The following is a 15,436-nucleotide window of genomic DNA, read 5'->3' as shown; positions in this document are numbered from 1 at the left end:
TCAGTTTGCAAAAAGGAATTAAAAATGCCATAATTAAGGTTACAGTTTTCTTTTTTATATCCTTGAGGGGATACTATGTTCCCTAATTATATAATCATACAAAACCAAGCGGCATACACACATATGTGTGTGTTTTATATCAGCGGGGGGTTTTTTATTATTTCATTAGAAATGCTTCCAATTTGTGGCAGCAAAAGCAAGACTGGTGTGATGGCTGTTAATTTGTAACTCAGAGCCTTTTATTGTTGCTCATGTTACTGTACTAATTAAGACATACAGTATTGAATGTCTCTTAACAACTCTGTTTTAATATCACTTCCAAATATGCTTTGCACATTATTCTTATATCAAAATCAGTAGTACCATGGCTCCAAAAGTAGCTGTTTTTTGACAGAGAAAGTACTTCAATTTATCAATTATTGCAAAAAAAATATGTTTCACCCCAGCATCCTCTTACTTAAGATTTTTTTTTTTTGTAGAAATAATCTGGAACTTGATCTGAAATTAATTCTATAGCCCACCAAATTTTTTATCACATTTTTACTTTTTAATTCACCATCATTCTTCATCATTCTTTATTATCAATGAGAAAATCAGAACTGATAACACTGAACTATGACCTCTGAATGAGCCAGGGGTATCCTTCAGGTCATGCTTTCCAAGGCCACCCCTGGCTGTCACATCTGTGTGATCTGAAGTTTACTGAAAATATGTTTCAATTTTTTACCTCATCTTTCCAAAAGAAAGGTACTTTGTAGAGAAAACCCACATCTGTCTGATATCATTTGCCTTTCAAGAAACTCTCCTGACTCATGATTAATAAATAATTCTCTCAGAATGTACAGTTTATGGCCCAACTGTTTGATCCCTAATCTCCAATATTAACTGTGGATTAACTCATACTTGTCTGGTACTTTATGTCTGTATCCTACAGGAGAAGCTCTTTTGCAGTCTCTCATTAATCTCAATACTCTCTGGTTTGGACTCAGTATCCACAGGTATCCTCTACAGGTTTGTTTTTAGCTAATTCAGGGACTAGGAAAACATCCAGTTGGCTTTTTATTTCTCCCAAGAGCTCTATTTATTGACCTATTATTTTTCTGCAGTTTTCATTCCTTCACTATGCTGATGACATTTCCTTTCTTTAATGATGACATTTCCTTTCTATAAATATTTATACACTTTCTTATTGGTTGCATTTCCCCCTCTTTTTCTCATAACGCTCTAATGTTACTCATGTTTCTTCCTATAAACTCTGAAGATTGCTGTGCTGTTATGTTTTTCAGTACCCACAGTTAGACCATCGTTTTTTTACTGGAATCCTGGAAGTATGGCCAAATTCCACCATGATAGCATTTGTTGGATTTGGCAGATGAAAACCAAACAAGCCACATCCGGTAATGGATTCATATGTAGATAGATTGCAAAATCAATCTTATACTTACTTCAAATATTTACTGACGTCAAAAGACACCTTTCTTCCTCCTGTCTTTCCCTCCTCCTTTTCCCCCTACATTTTTTCCTACCATATGCTGCATCCTGGATGGTGTCATGAGGCAACAGAATTCACAGAATTCACAGAATCACAAGGTTGGAAGAGACCTTAAAGATCATCGAGTTCAACCCATCCCTAACATTTCAACTAAACCATGTAACTGAGTGCCACATCCAATCTTTTTTTAAGCACATCCAGGGATGGTGATTCTATCACCTCCCCGGGCAGACCATTCCAGAACTTTATCATCATTTCTGTAAAAACTTCTTCCCCATATCCAACTTGCATTTTTCTTGATGCTTGAGACTGTGTCCTCTGGTTCTGTTGCTGCCTGGAGAATGAGACCAACCCCCACCTGACTACAACCACCTTTCAGGAAGGAAACATCTGGCATCTGACACCAAACACCTCTGGCACTCCTGTTGAAGGCTGCTGGATGAGCAAAAAGGACTGCTGTCTTCCCCTTGAGCCACTGGTTAGGAGCAGGAAAAAGAGAGTGGACTGAGCACAGTGCAATTTTTTTTCTGCATCATCAGACATCTCAATCAAATTCTTACAAATGTATAATTTAATGGGAAATGATATTTGGTTAAAAAAAGTGGTTGAGGCAAAATCCAGGAAAATGAAAAGTATTTGAGGAAAAAGGAGAAGAGCTCCACTTCAAACTCGGTCAAATAAACATGACCTTGCTCTATTTCATAAAACAATATTTCTGTTTTTTCATAATTTTTAGCAGATCTACAGGAATGGTGCTGACAGAAGAGATTTATTGTGGCAAATTGTAGTCTGTAGTCAAAGTAAGGGTAGCCTTTTTCACTGACTACAATCTTAGAAAGACATCTGAGATTATATGAACCCAGCTGTGAGCAGCCTGTTGAATACAATAATCAGAGAGGTACCTGGTGGGTTTTTTAATCTGTGTGAATTTATTATGTAAATACTCCACATCTGGTGGCTGTGTACACCAGTATCCAGTATTTTGCTGTCCCTGCTGCTAGTTACTAGGTCTTGTAAATCTTCTCACTGGCAACAGCACTATCATTCAGTTTTGACCACATGTGTGAGAGCACAAGAGGCAAACTAAACCAGACTGCTTACACCTACTGCCACTTTTGGTTTATTTATCTTTTTATCACTTTGCTTAGCAATAGTGCTTTGAGACTCTGACTGTGGACTGAAACCCCACTGTGCTACATGCTGTGCAAGGACAAAACAAAAAGGAAGTCCTTGCCCTGAATGATTTACCTTTTCATGATAAAACCTACCCAGACAGCAGAATGAGATAAAGGAACAACAGTCATCATAGCAATAGTGATGCACCAGGCATATAGGCAGGAGATGTGGGTCTCTGCAACACTGTCCCTGCTGAAGGATAATGATTGCTTTAGCCAGGGAAATGGATGTATTAGACCAAAAGAGATGTGAGATGATGAGGAACACTGTAAGATCCTCACTGGCCAATTTAATCATATTATGTAAAATACATGATTCAGAAAGAAAAGACTGTTGAACTAGGTGGAGAGCCTTGGAGCCCCAAGGCATGAAGGAAGGACATAGAAGACTTCCCAGCTGACGGGACAGGAAAGAAATGCAGCAGCTGCCTGCACTGCGAGTGATGGACCAGCCAAGATAAAGGATAAGGAGGAAGGTGGAATCTTGCAGTCTGATTTAGAACAGTCATTAAGACTTGCCTGTAAATCCCTTGCCAAATCATGTCCCTAATGATATCTGAACAGCAAAAATATATCATTTCCATGTCCTCAATCCCTGTGTATAAAGCAGAGAAGGCTATTCACAGGCAGGTAGAATAAGTAGATGTGCAAAGAAAGCAGCATCCTTGTCTGAGAGCTGTGACTGTTCAGGAAAGAGGAAAAGGAGGGATTAGAAGCTGCTCACACCTTCTCAGCTGCACAATGCAGGAAGAAGGGAGCTGCAGGGAGAAGCCAAGAGCAGTGGCAGCAATTAAAAAAGGAAGCATGGGGAGTCCAGGAATGATGCTGAGGTCGCCAAAAGCACATGGAAGAGGAAATGTGAGGAAAACAAGTGAAATTACAAAAAATACAATTGGCAAGAGAGCTGATGAAATCCAGCAAGACTAAGAACATCAGGACAAGGAGGGAGAGGAAAATAAATATCAAGATCATGCCAACACATGTGTGTGTGTAGACAGTAACCTCTTGTTCCTGTGCTGCATCCAACAATATTGCTTCCCTGTCTTCTCCAAAGAGGCTGGATGGAGCAGGTGGTGAACAAAGATGTTGGCCAGAAACCATGGGGCTGGTGTCCAGAGAAGGGATTGGTTCTGCTGTGATCGGTTTCTTCTGCACAAGACCCACCTCTGCCCCAAAGTGTGCACCTGAAACAGGCCATTTTCTAACCATCAGGACTTTTAAAACTCATCCTGTATTTTCTGCTCATGGCTTGTGACAGTGTCCGGTTTATGTTTATATTCACTTTGGTTCCTTTCTCTGTTTCTTCATGTTTGGATTTACACCTCTGCTTTGTGGTGTGTGAGATGGGGAGAGCCTTTACATAATATATGGCAGGTGATGTGTATTAAAAAAGGAGGGTGAAAACAGAGAAGTGAATGATTTGGTACAGCAACTCAATAAGCTAAAACATATTTTACAAAAAAACCCACCAGCAATCGTGTAGTATAATATCACACGCTGAGCAAAATTCGTGGCTATGCATAAGTTAGTGCAGTGCCTTGGCAGATAAAATGATTAATGAAATCTTCCCTTTCTGCTCACAGAAAAAACAGTTCCCATAGACTCCCTTAAATCACTTGTCATTGCCAAACTCCCATTTTCCTTTTGCATGAACTCAAAAGCCAGGGATGAAAAGGCATAGAGAAATTTTGCCAACCTCCAGCTTCATATTTTCTGGCATCAACATTTAATTATCTCTGCAGGCATGTGGCAGGCAAGTCTGTTGCCATACATTTTTTATACAGAGAATATGAAATTTTGTGTGGTGACTAGAAGGTACCTGATGTGGGATGAGGAGATTAATTGGCTTTAAAATGATTGTCTGTGTATCATCAAATGTGTGTAGGGCACTTTACATACAAATTTAGAAAATCTAACTCACAGTGAAAATGAAATATCTCAATCTCCAGCTCTGCATTGATTTGCATAGGCACCCAACTTAACCTGCCCATACTGCTTTAGGGGACTTGGAAACCACTGGACTTGATCCAGTAAGTCCCATATGGATGTTTAGAGAAAATTTAGGTGCCCTTGGATAATGTGCCATAGCTGCAGCTGGTGACCTGGAGTGGTCCAGGGTTCCCAGGCACTGCTCTACCTGAGAGTGCCTTAGGAACTGGAGGACTCCTCTGGCAGCACCAGAGAAAACCTGGTCCCCAGGTGGCTTTGGGAGTCTCTCTGGGTGGCATTGATATTCTGGTAAGGTCAGAAATTTGAGATGCCCAGGTGTTTGAGGTGCCTGAGTCAGGTGACAGCCAGCAGATACTGAGCTGGACAATAGGGAGAGAATTTTCCCTGGCACTGTTTTCCCTTCCAGGACACTTTGTTAACACCCAGAACAGTGGTGGAGAGGACTGAAAAATGAACTTAACATTCATTGTTTTCCCTCAGACAGGACTCAGCTGCAGCCTGGACAGCAGTACTGTCTGCATTCTTGCTGGTTATATTTTTCTAAGATGCTCATTATTTTAGGTGCTGAGTTGTTCAAACCCTGTCCTTCTTCACAGCTGCCCTTTTAGCAGCTCTATGGATTGCCAATTGATTTTCTTTTATTTTTTACTGTATGTAAGAATAAAAATTGGAGTGTCAAAGAGTTCATTTCCATATTTACAAGACAGATGCATGCTGGCAGGAGGAGTAGCTACACACATTATCCAGTCTTCCTTGTGGACTGTCTACCCTTCTTTTTAGACCCTGCTCATAATCTCTGCACTGTCATGTCTTTCACCTGCTGAAAAGGTGCCTCTTGGGAGGCTTGGTGTGCCCACCCAGATGAGCTGGCTGATGAGTGAGTCTGTTACCAGCACAAAGCAACACATGCAGTTATTATGAATGCCATACAGAGACAAATAGTGTACTTTGGCAAAAAAAATCCCCCTCAAGAAACAAAGATGGATTCTTTAGTATTTTTCAGTTTTGGATTTTGATTTTTTTAAAAAAAGGTTGTTTTTAGTTTTGGGATTTGATTAGAAGAAAAATCTGCTTTATTTTAATGTCCCCCAACTGTTAGTCTTTTTATTTATTTATTTATTTTCATTCTCCCTTTGGAAGGAGTAAGTATGAAAGAAAACATGTAAAAATGTAAAATGATGGATTTTCCCTCATGGAACAAACCAGAGATGAATATTTTAACCATTTTCCCTAACTCACATGGCTCTTTGCATCAGCAAAGAGTGTAAAAACACTTAACAAGCTCTTGCCTAGAAAAATAGAGAGCAGCAAGCCCAAACTTTCCAGCTTGGTGGGCCATGATGTCATTCTGGTGTCAGGGTGGGCTGGATGCCAGACCCATTTCTCTTCTATCTGTCTGGATTTCCTGCCCATGCACCATACAGTCTAGCACTCTAAATCCCAACCCCTCATTAGTGCATTGGACAGCACAGGTCCTGTGCTGCTGCTTGGGGACAGGGAGCAGTCCCCAGCCCCAGCAATCCAAGAGCAGATCATACAAACATCTGTCAGGAACACTGCAAGTCTAGCAAATGGTGAGACTTGATGACTGCAGGGTCCCTCCAACCATATGGTTGTGAATGCTGCCCATGATGTTCTTGTCATTCCTGGGGAGCTCAGGGCAGGACTGCTGCCTGATCTCCACCACTCTTTTTCTGAGAAATGCCTTCAGAGCAGGCAGACAGAAATGCACTGTCTGCTGCAGCTGCCCTGATGGCTGCTGGGAAAGTCCTTCTTGGCCACTCCCAAGAGAAAAGGTACCAGGGGCAGGCTGGTACCTTTTACCTTTTTACCTGTGGACCAGGTAAATAGTTCTGGCTGTCTGCATTTACTCTATGTATGAGCTGAGTTTGGTATTCCAGATGTGGATGCCTCAGGACCTTTCCAGGTGACACACAAAGTGCAGGTAAAAGCATTGCAGAAAAATATGAGTGAAAAAGACCCATAACAGTGACAAATTTGGAGGAAGACCAGCTAGTGGACCTTGAGATTTTCATCCTGTTACTCTAAAGAGCTGAAGAGGTAGTGAGAAAGATGCTCAAGAGGCTGGAGGAGACAAGACAGATGGCACCAAATTGGTGTGGGAAGCAGCATCCCAGAGTGCTTCTGGAAAAGCAGCAAGGGAAAGCATTGAGAAGGAATGGGGCAGAGGTACAAGGAAAAGCAGAGCACAGGGAGCACAGGGAACTTTGGGATATGATGTTGGAAAGAAAGATAGTTGGTGCAAAAGGACCAGGCCTAGAGAGGACAAGGAAAGATTGAAAAGCTAGGAAAGGAGGTTATCCATTATACTGGTTTATGCATGTTATGGTTCAGGGAAAGATGATGGTTAGCCTGTGAGAGTGAAGTGACAGCAATAGCCCAGCAAGTGTGTGGCCCAGTATGAAATCACAAGCTGTGTCTGGCTTGTAATCACTCGGAGACACATCTGGCTAGGATTAGTATGCTCATGACCAGAGTAGCTCCATTAGTTGTGCCATCAGAGTGGGAGAGACAGTGGGCTGGCAGTGACTGGAATGCAGGGAGATCAGGGATAGAGACTGAAAAGAGTAAACTGAAGTGGGGTCCTTCCTCAAAACCCCCAAGCAGTTCTTAGGAGGACCTCTCTGCTTTGTGTGAACCACAGGCCAGGAAGACTCACCTCCTGCCTCCAGCATCCTCTGCTAGCAACACAGTCCCTGGCAGTGGGGAAGGCAGGCAGGTGGGGTGCCCCAGAGCTCCCCTTGCCATCCCTCAGGCATTGCTGCCTTTGCCCCATCAGGACAAGCAACTGAAAGTTCGTCCCCTCACAGTTTTATTCAGCCACATGCTTTGCAGAGAAAGGGCAATACAAGTGTCATTGGCAGGTCTGTTGACCTCAGCTTGCTCCAAGCAGTACTCAAACTTGCAGGGTGTTAGGTGAGTGCTGTGATAGCTGTTAAATGCTTCCCATGTGCTATTCATGTTCATATTATTCCTCTGACTGGTGATACCTTTTTTCCATTGAAATGGTATCCCCTTGTTGGCAGGATTTGGGTCAGCAAGGAGGAGACCTGGCCTGATCCAGTTAATTCTGTAATTGCCATCTAACTGCTGACAGAAAGCTTTTGGGAAGCTTCCTAAGCAGCCTAATGATTTTACATTGTGTACACCTAGAGAAGCACTCAGCCTTTCCAGCTCTTCTGGTGCACTAACATGTCATGTAATGAAACCATTCAGCTGAGATTAGCTGTAGGGGCAGGCAGGGGGGAGTTGGCTGGTCACAACTCTGTCTGTCTGACGCCTGCATTGCCAGGGTCACAGAAACAGGGGGAGTGGAGCGTGAAATGAGTATATTGCTGAGAGTTTATTAACAAACCAAATTGATATTAAGCTATCTAATAGGGAGAGTAAGATTTTGCTCCAAAATCCAGCTGTTGCAATGTCACCATCATATTCTTATAAAGCACTTTCCTCCCTCTAAGATCTTGAAGGACATCTTTGTCTGAGCTCAATAAATTTCAGTGTAAGGAGATGGCAATTTTTACTCCATGACAGAAGCTCCCCCATACTTCCAGCCCAGAAGCTCTCCCTGTTATTAATTAATTAAAAGCTGAAGTTAAGTAACAAAAATTGCAAATGTTCTTCCCCTAATCTTCCAGCCAAGTGAGGGAGCATTTATACAGATATTGCTCAGAGTACTTGAGAAAATATTTGTTACTGGCTTTAAGTAAATTTCCAATGGAGCCCCCCATGGGTTATTTCATAGTTTAGGAAACTCAGTTATGGTAGTGAAAGACAGCCTTCTGCAACCCTCCCAACTGCTGGGTGGCTTATGCTCCTGTGAGTATCTCCCAGAAGATTCAAGGGACTACTTTTGCAAGCACAACTAAAATTGCTCATGGGTTTCAGAATGTACCCTGGAAAGCATAGTAGAGAAAACTCAGAGAGTGGACTAGTTTCTCATGCTCCAAACAGGAAAAATTGTATTTCTTTTGTTCTCCCTTCCCTTCCCTTCCCTTCCCTTCCCTTCCCTTCCCTTCCCTTCCCTTCCCTTCCCTTCCCTTCCCTTCCCTTCCCTTCCCTTCCCTTCCCTTCCCTTCCCTTCCCTTCCCTTCCCTTCCCTTCCCTTCCCTTCCCTTCCCTTCCCTTCCCTTCCCTTCCCTTCCCTTCCCTTCCCTTCCCTTCCCTTCCCTTCCCTTCCCTTCCCTTCCCTTCCCTTCCCTTCCCTTCCCTTCCCTTCCCTTCCCTTCCCTTCCCTTCCCTTCCCTTCCCTTCCCTTCCCTTCCCGCCTTCACATCCTTCTGGCTTGCTTTCTCCTCCCTCTCTTCCTTCTCCCTCTTCTACAACACAGATAACTGGAAAATTAATTCTGGAATTCCTTTGTCCCTGCAGAAGACACTGAATAGTGATTCCAAAATAGCCCAACCTTTCTTTTAATCCATAATTCATCATCATAAATTGTTGCTCCTTACTGCAACCCTGAACAAAATGTCAGATGCAGCATAAAGAAAAGAAATCAATCAAATGATAAAGGGACAAAAGGAAATGCAGCAAACCCCAAGGATATCTGCAAAGAGAAATAATTTAATCTAAAAAGGCTTCTCAGCTCTCATACAGGGATCTGACTTGTGCCATGTGTGTCACCCTGTATTAGGAGAAAGCAAGACTGGTCTTATTTCAAGGCGTGCTGTAGAGTGGCTTACTGGGGGGAATAAAACAGAGACATGGAAAGACACTATCACCTGTACTTTCACAAGTAGAACTGCAGTGCAAAGCCAGGCTTGGCTTCTCCACCCCGTGTCAGACTCCCACCTGACTGTGGCTCGCTCAGCTGACACAAAGAGCTGTCACTGACTGAGCCTGATGGCCCTGCCCCGATCCCTGTGAAATATTGGAGCAGCCATGGAAAAGCTGTGAGACCCAGACAGTAAAGTGGGTTGGGATCTGCTGGGGGTGGTAGTGGTGTCTTCAAGCCCCTGAGATCTGTACCCAGTGCAAAACTCTTTGTGCCTCTGAACACGCAGGTTGCCTCGCAGAGATACACATGCCAACCTGATGTCACATTAATATGGAATCTCCTGAAAATGCCCTTAACTGGAAGGAATCCAAAGAGAGAGTTTTGTGACATTGTAACCTGTAGTTTCTCTTCATCTCTGTCAGTGGTCCCCTGGAAGCAGCTTCCTTCTGTAACCTGTGAAGTGCCACCTGCTTCAGGTCTAGGAGCAGACAGAATCCAATCCTGTCCAGACAGGACTGCAAGAGTAGGCAGGTAGAAAGCCAGCTAGGCAACAAAGGATGCTGAGGGCTGGAATAATTGAATTAATGTGTACTAGTCTTTCTGCCTCCATTGAGGTCAATGGGGGCTCTTACTATGATCTTCATGGGAAACAGGATCAGGCTCACTTTGGGAAAGTGAAGATCAAAAATGGGGACAAATGCTTGTACATGTGATTGTGCCATGATTTGAATCTTGTTTGTTTTCCTGTGTTATCCATGCAAGGATGTTGGAGAAATTAGTTTTAAAAAGAGTTTAAGCTCCTCCTGTCAAGAGAAAAAGAATGGAGAAAGCCATGGGGTTAGTAAATGCAATTATTAGCCATTCATTACCCTTATCCCCTTAGGCTTGTGGCATTCCCATTAGAGTTGTCCTTTATACACACTGATTTAAGTTAGTCTTGATGCTCCAAATAATGCCAGGGAAAAAAAGAAAAAAAAAAGATAAATGTATTCAAAGCCTTTCAAAAGCTTGCTCTGCTGTGAGAAAGAGAGGTTAAGTCCTTGATCCAGCAAGGTATTTTAACATATGCCTTTATTTTAAATGTGTGTGTTGTCCCATTGATTTCCGCTGAAGAATTCTGCTGAAGAGTGGTCTTTGGCTTGTGCCTCAGCAGCACAGCTACGCACGCGTTTTTCTTTTGGCGTGTGTAGTCCTGTGACTTTCATGAGGAAACTCACATGCTTGGCTGGCTCAGGCCTGAGGGAGAGTCTTCAGGAGAAGAAGCATTGCACCACAGCCAAGGTTAGGGGAAAAAATGTCCCAGATCCATGTCTCTGTCCCAGTCATCATCTCCCTCTCAACTGTTTTACTCTGTTCAACTATTTGTAGCTTTGGGATAAACCATAGTAGTGAGAGAGATTCTTAGGAAAAAAACCCAATCTTTTACTCAACGTTTTGGCCTTTGCAGTTCTGTCCTTTGCCAGACACGGAAAAGAAAAGACATAGCCAAAATTTTAGCGTGAGGAAGAAGAGAATACTATGAGTTTGGTTTTAATCAGGGAGAGGAGTTTTGGAAAGCAGAGAGGAAACAACAATTTGGGTCTAATTCTGCTCCTTCTGTCAAAACACCACCCCTCACCCCTCCACATGAGATCATTAGTGTGGCTTTTCTCCAAGCTGATAGCAGAAGTGCCTGGCTTGTACGCTTTGCTCGCATGCTCAGATAAACCTCTTGCCAGTTTTGGGGCTAAAAGGGATTTCTCTCCCAGGTCAGCTGCAGTGACTAAGTTCCCCCTCCTCTGCAGAGAGAGGCACAGTTTGCTCCCCCAGACCACTTAGGCTGGTGTCAGACCTCCTCCCAGGGCCTTCTGTGGGAATAGCCTCCCACAGGAATAACTTTCGGTCTTTTACCATAAGACTTGAACTTATATGGCACGCTGAGAAGTATTGCAGGGTGGAGTAGACTGTCCACCTGCCCCAGATCTCACCCCACATTGCCTCCAATGCTGGAGTTTGGGCTGAGTCCCAAGATGGTCCTTTCCCAGCCCATGCCCTCTAAAATCCAGATACTGTGTGCACTGTGAGGGAGACCAGTAGCTGCTGGCAAATAAATTTTATCACAGTAAGAGAGTGAGGTGAATACCTACACAGGGTGTGTTTTGTCAATGCATTTTCAGCTAGAATATCTTCTGTCTCGTTGTCAATGCACAACCTCCCTGCTACTTTCAAAGCAGAGAAAAGCCTCTGTGCCAGGCATGCCACTAAAGCTTTACTGGGAGCTCAGCAGCTCAGACAGCTTGAACAAAGCACACAGAGAAAGATCTGAGCATACTGGGGTGTAGGAATGCTGGGGAAGGGATGATGGAGGTGTCTGAGATTCCAGCTTCTTGGGCCTGACTCAAGGCTTTACACTTTGTTTATGCAATAGTAATCCCAAGAACTTCTCGTGATAGATCCCTTGGTGATACATGTCGGGGGGGGGGCGGGGGGGGGGGGCTTACACTGACTTACACTGCTTGAGGCTTTGGCCTCTATTTTCCAAAGAATTTTCCAAAACTTTCTAATGAAAAATACCAGAGTGGTCGGATCAGCGCAGGGTTAGGTTACCTCAGTGAGCGGGCTGGAGAATGCAGGGAGCCCCTCTCCCCAGTGTCCCCCAGGGAAGCCCTGGGTGAAATCCCTTCCAGCCTGCTGAGAGCTGCAGGATGAGGTCTGTAGGCATTCATACTCCTGGAGTTCATCTGCTGGCTCTCACACTCTGTGGAAGACTGTCCATAATGCACGCAGCTCCCACTTTCAAAAGCAGTGGGGCACCCCTTGGAAGGCAAAGAATTTAAAAATCTCAACACTGATTACTTCCTTCAGGCCCAAAGAGCACCCAGAAATATCCCTCTCCCATTGCCTCCATTCAGCTCTGGGATTGGCAAAATTGAGATGACAGTGCAATTGGGCCTGCAAGATCCCATTTCCCAAGTCAGATGAAACAACAGTAGGATCCAGACTTATTCTCCATGTGGCTGCTGCTGTACAGCTCAGAAACAGGCATTGCTTTTGCCAGTACCTGCTGAGGGGAGTCATTTGGCAGGAGGCAGGAAAAAAGGTCAGGAGATCCTCTCTGCTCTGCTGGTCAGCAGGTCAGCCATGAGATCCAACTTGCCCTGGCTCCTGTTTCCAGCAGTGGCACTAGTTGGATGTCATATCTGTGATCCTCTGTTTCACACTCTGTTTCCTTGTCCAGAGCTTCCCCACAAGGCACTGTGTTCCTTTGAGTAAGGAACAGCACAAATGGAGGTAGCATCTGAGCATTTCTATCCAGGTAGGAGGAATTTGCTTGTACTGAGTTTATGGATCAATGGAGAAAGGGTGTAGGAGGAGAAAAGGGATGATGAGAACTAAGTGTGCAATCTAAACCTGAGTGTTGTCAGGATTTTGAAGTCTGTGTAAACCATATTATTAATATTTAAACAAGGCTTGCTTTTACATTTTTTTTTCTTTCTTTTTTTTTTTCCTTCTCTCCTGCCTTCCTGTTGCAGGATTGCAAAACTCATTTCCAAAGAGGCTTATTTTTTTGCTGTTACTAATAGCAGCAGAAGTGATTTATATGCACATTGGGAGAATAAGTGCATCTGAAAAGAAAAAAAATCCATATTTTCTTCCACCTGTATCCAAACTTACTCTCTTTTCTTCATCCTTCCCTCAGGGCTCAAACACACAGTGAACTTAGTGTGGTTTCTGGAGCTGCACTGGTAACTTGATAGTGTGTCCAGGCCCAAGAAGAGCTCAGCTTTTCTGTTTTGAAATCAAAAGGTCCCCCTTTTAGTTTCAGGAGCTGGGAAAGGCTGAGATGTTAAGAATATTGTCTGCCTACAGGCAGTGAGGTTTCCTCTGAAATTCACTGCTCTGGTTAGAATTTGCGTTGCAGATTTTCACCTGGAATTAATTTTAATGATTCCATCATGCAAGCTCTGCCAAAGCAAGTTTATAATGGGAACATTGTCTTCACTTTAATGGGAGCAATGAGAGAGCAATATCAATGTCTGTGAATATTTAAGCTTGTTTGGGCTATTTTTGGTATTGGAAATCTGAAGGTCTTCCTGAGGGGCCCCAGCCCAGCATCAGGCTGAAGCGTGGTGGCAGGGCTGTGGGTGGCACCTGTCCCTGGGACAGAGTTGCTGCAGAGGGAGGCACAGATCGTGGTCAGACCAGCCCTGCAGCTGGTAGTCTTGCCTGAATGTTTTTCTGTGCAAACAGTTCACTATCAGAATAGAAGAGCTCAGCACCTGCACTGTTTACACTGTGGGAGGAGGGACAGACTTAACTGAAAAAGACTTTCTAAGGTGAAACAAGTGGCTGTGGAAGGGTTTTGTCAGGTTGCAACAGATGAAGTTGACAGCAAATTCTATACCTGATTTTGGTGGGAGGGTTTTCTCTTTGAGATAGGCAAAGGTATGTTAATGAGAATCATTAGAATTGGATAACAATGCACTTCCATGTAGGGTTGCCTGACGCTCTTGCTGTGCTTTCAAGCTGAACATATGTTTTCAATTATTAACATGATTAATGGGAGTGAGATGACTCGAATCCCAATGAGCTCTATCTTGCCATCATGTGCAAACCCCTTGGTTATGGGTATGTTTACGCAGTGTGGAAGTGCATGATTTCCTTCACCAGGAGTGGTCTTTGGAAGTCCAGGTGTCTAACTCTAAACAAATTTAGAGATCCACAATCAGAGCCCCTTGCTGTACTCAAGTCCCTGGTCCCCTGCGTTTCTAAGAGTATGGGATATGGAAAGTGCTGCTCAGGAGTCAATTCATATTGTGCTGCCCCAGCTTGGCCTGGGTTTTAGTCCCAAGTCTGAGAAGGTTTGGGAAATATGAAACCACCTTCTCTCCATCATCACCTGGAACAACCTCCAGGACACACAAATCTCTGATTCAGCTGAGATTTTGCCACTAATTTGTGTGGGCTCTAAACCTCCCTTTCCATTCTTAGCAAATTTTGCTAAGTCATGCATAATTTCCCCCCCTGCTCTGCTTTCAGGAAGGAGCAAAGTTGAGGATCTAGAACAAGAAACTAGACATCAAATATTATTGTAATGTTTAATTTTTCTCCAGCTGCTAGACCCAAAGATAATCACTATACTATCTATATTCCCCCCACCCCACTCCAGTTAAGTACTGGTCTAATTGCTTCTGACAGAAGTATGTATCACTCACCCAAAATTTGAAATTATGTATCTGCAAATGAGTAATTCAGCACCTTAACAAACAGAGGTCAAAGCAGAATTGTACAGAATGATTACTTTTGCCAAAGATCCAATAGAGAAATGGGTAGAGGAACACCCTCCATCAGATCAACAGAAACAAAGCAGTGCCATGAACACTGGAACCAATGAAATCAGATTTCCCATTGTTTTGGGTCTGGTTCTTGAATGAAAGTTCCCATTTAATTTTCCTCAGATTTCTATACTTTCAAATTTGCTGTCTCTTGCAGATTCTGTGGGTTAAAGTGAGGGTAAGTTCATACCACATCCTTTGCCTCAGTCACAACACAGATTGAAGCTTTCTCCTATGTCTCAATGCATAGTTTTGTTGATTCTGTAAGAAACTAGCCATTTCCAGGTAAGCTTGGAGCTGCCAGAAAAGTTTGAGATTGCAAGGAGAGAAAGCAGGTGGAAGGAGAATGAATTCTTAATTAATTTTTTATCCTTGGGAAATGTGACTAAAACTGCTATACAGTGCAAGCGCAGATGGCTTTGACAGTACCAGCAGAGTGTGCATGTGTGTATGCAGATAGACATAAGTATGAGTTAGCATCAAGGAGCTGTGTGACTAAATCTCCTTTTTAGTTTTGAAATATTCTATATATGTGTAAATATGTATGCATACACATGTCAGATGTTGTCTGAGAAGCTGTTTTTAACTGCTGATGTGAAGGCTCAATTTTTAAGACACGTCATCTGGTCCAGACCTATTAATATATTGTAGCTCGTGGCTTTTATGTCAGCAGGATGAACAGGTGATATCTTCCTGTCTGTCTCTACACATATATGTGTGGATTTTTCTGTCTAAGGATTCTATATATATTTAGAAAAAGTGTACA

Source organism: Lonchura striata, chromosome 3 (genome assembly GCF_046129695.1).
Source record: "Lonchura striata isolate bLonStr1 chromosome 3, bLonStr1.mat, whole genome shotgun sequence".
NCBI classification, from domain to species: domain Eukaryota; kingdom Metazoa; phylum Chordata; class Aves; order Passeriformes; family Estrildidae; genus Lonchura; species Lonchura striata.
The sequence above is the reverse complement of the archived record's forward strand: the minus strand, read 5'-3'. Positions refer to the sequence as shown.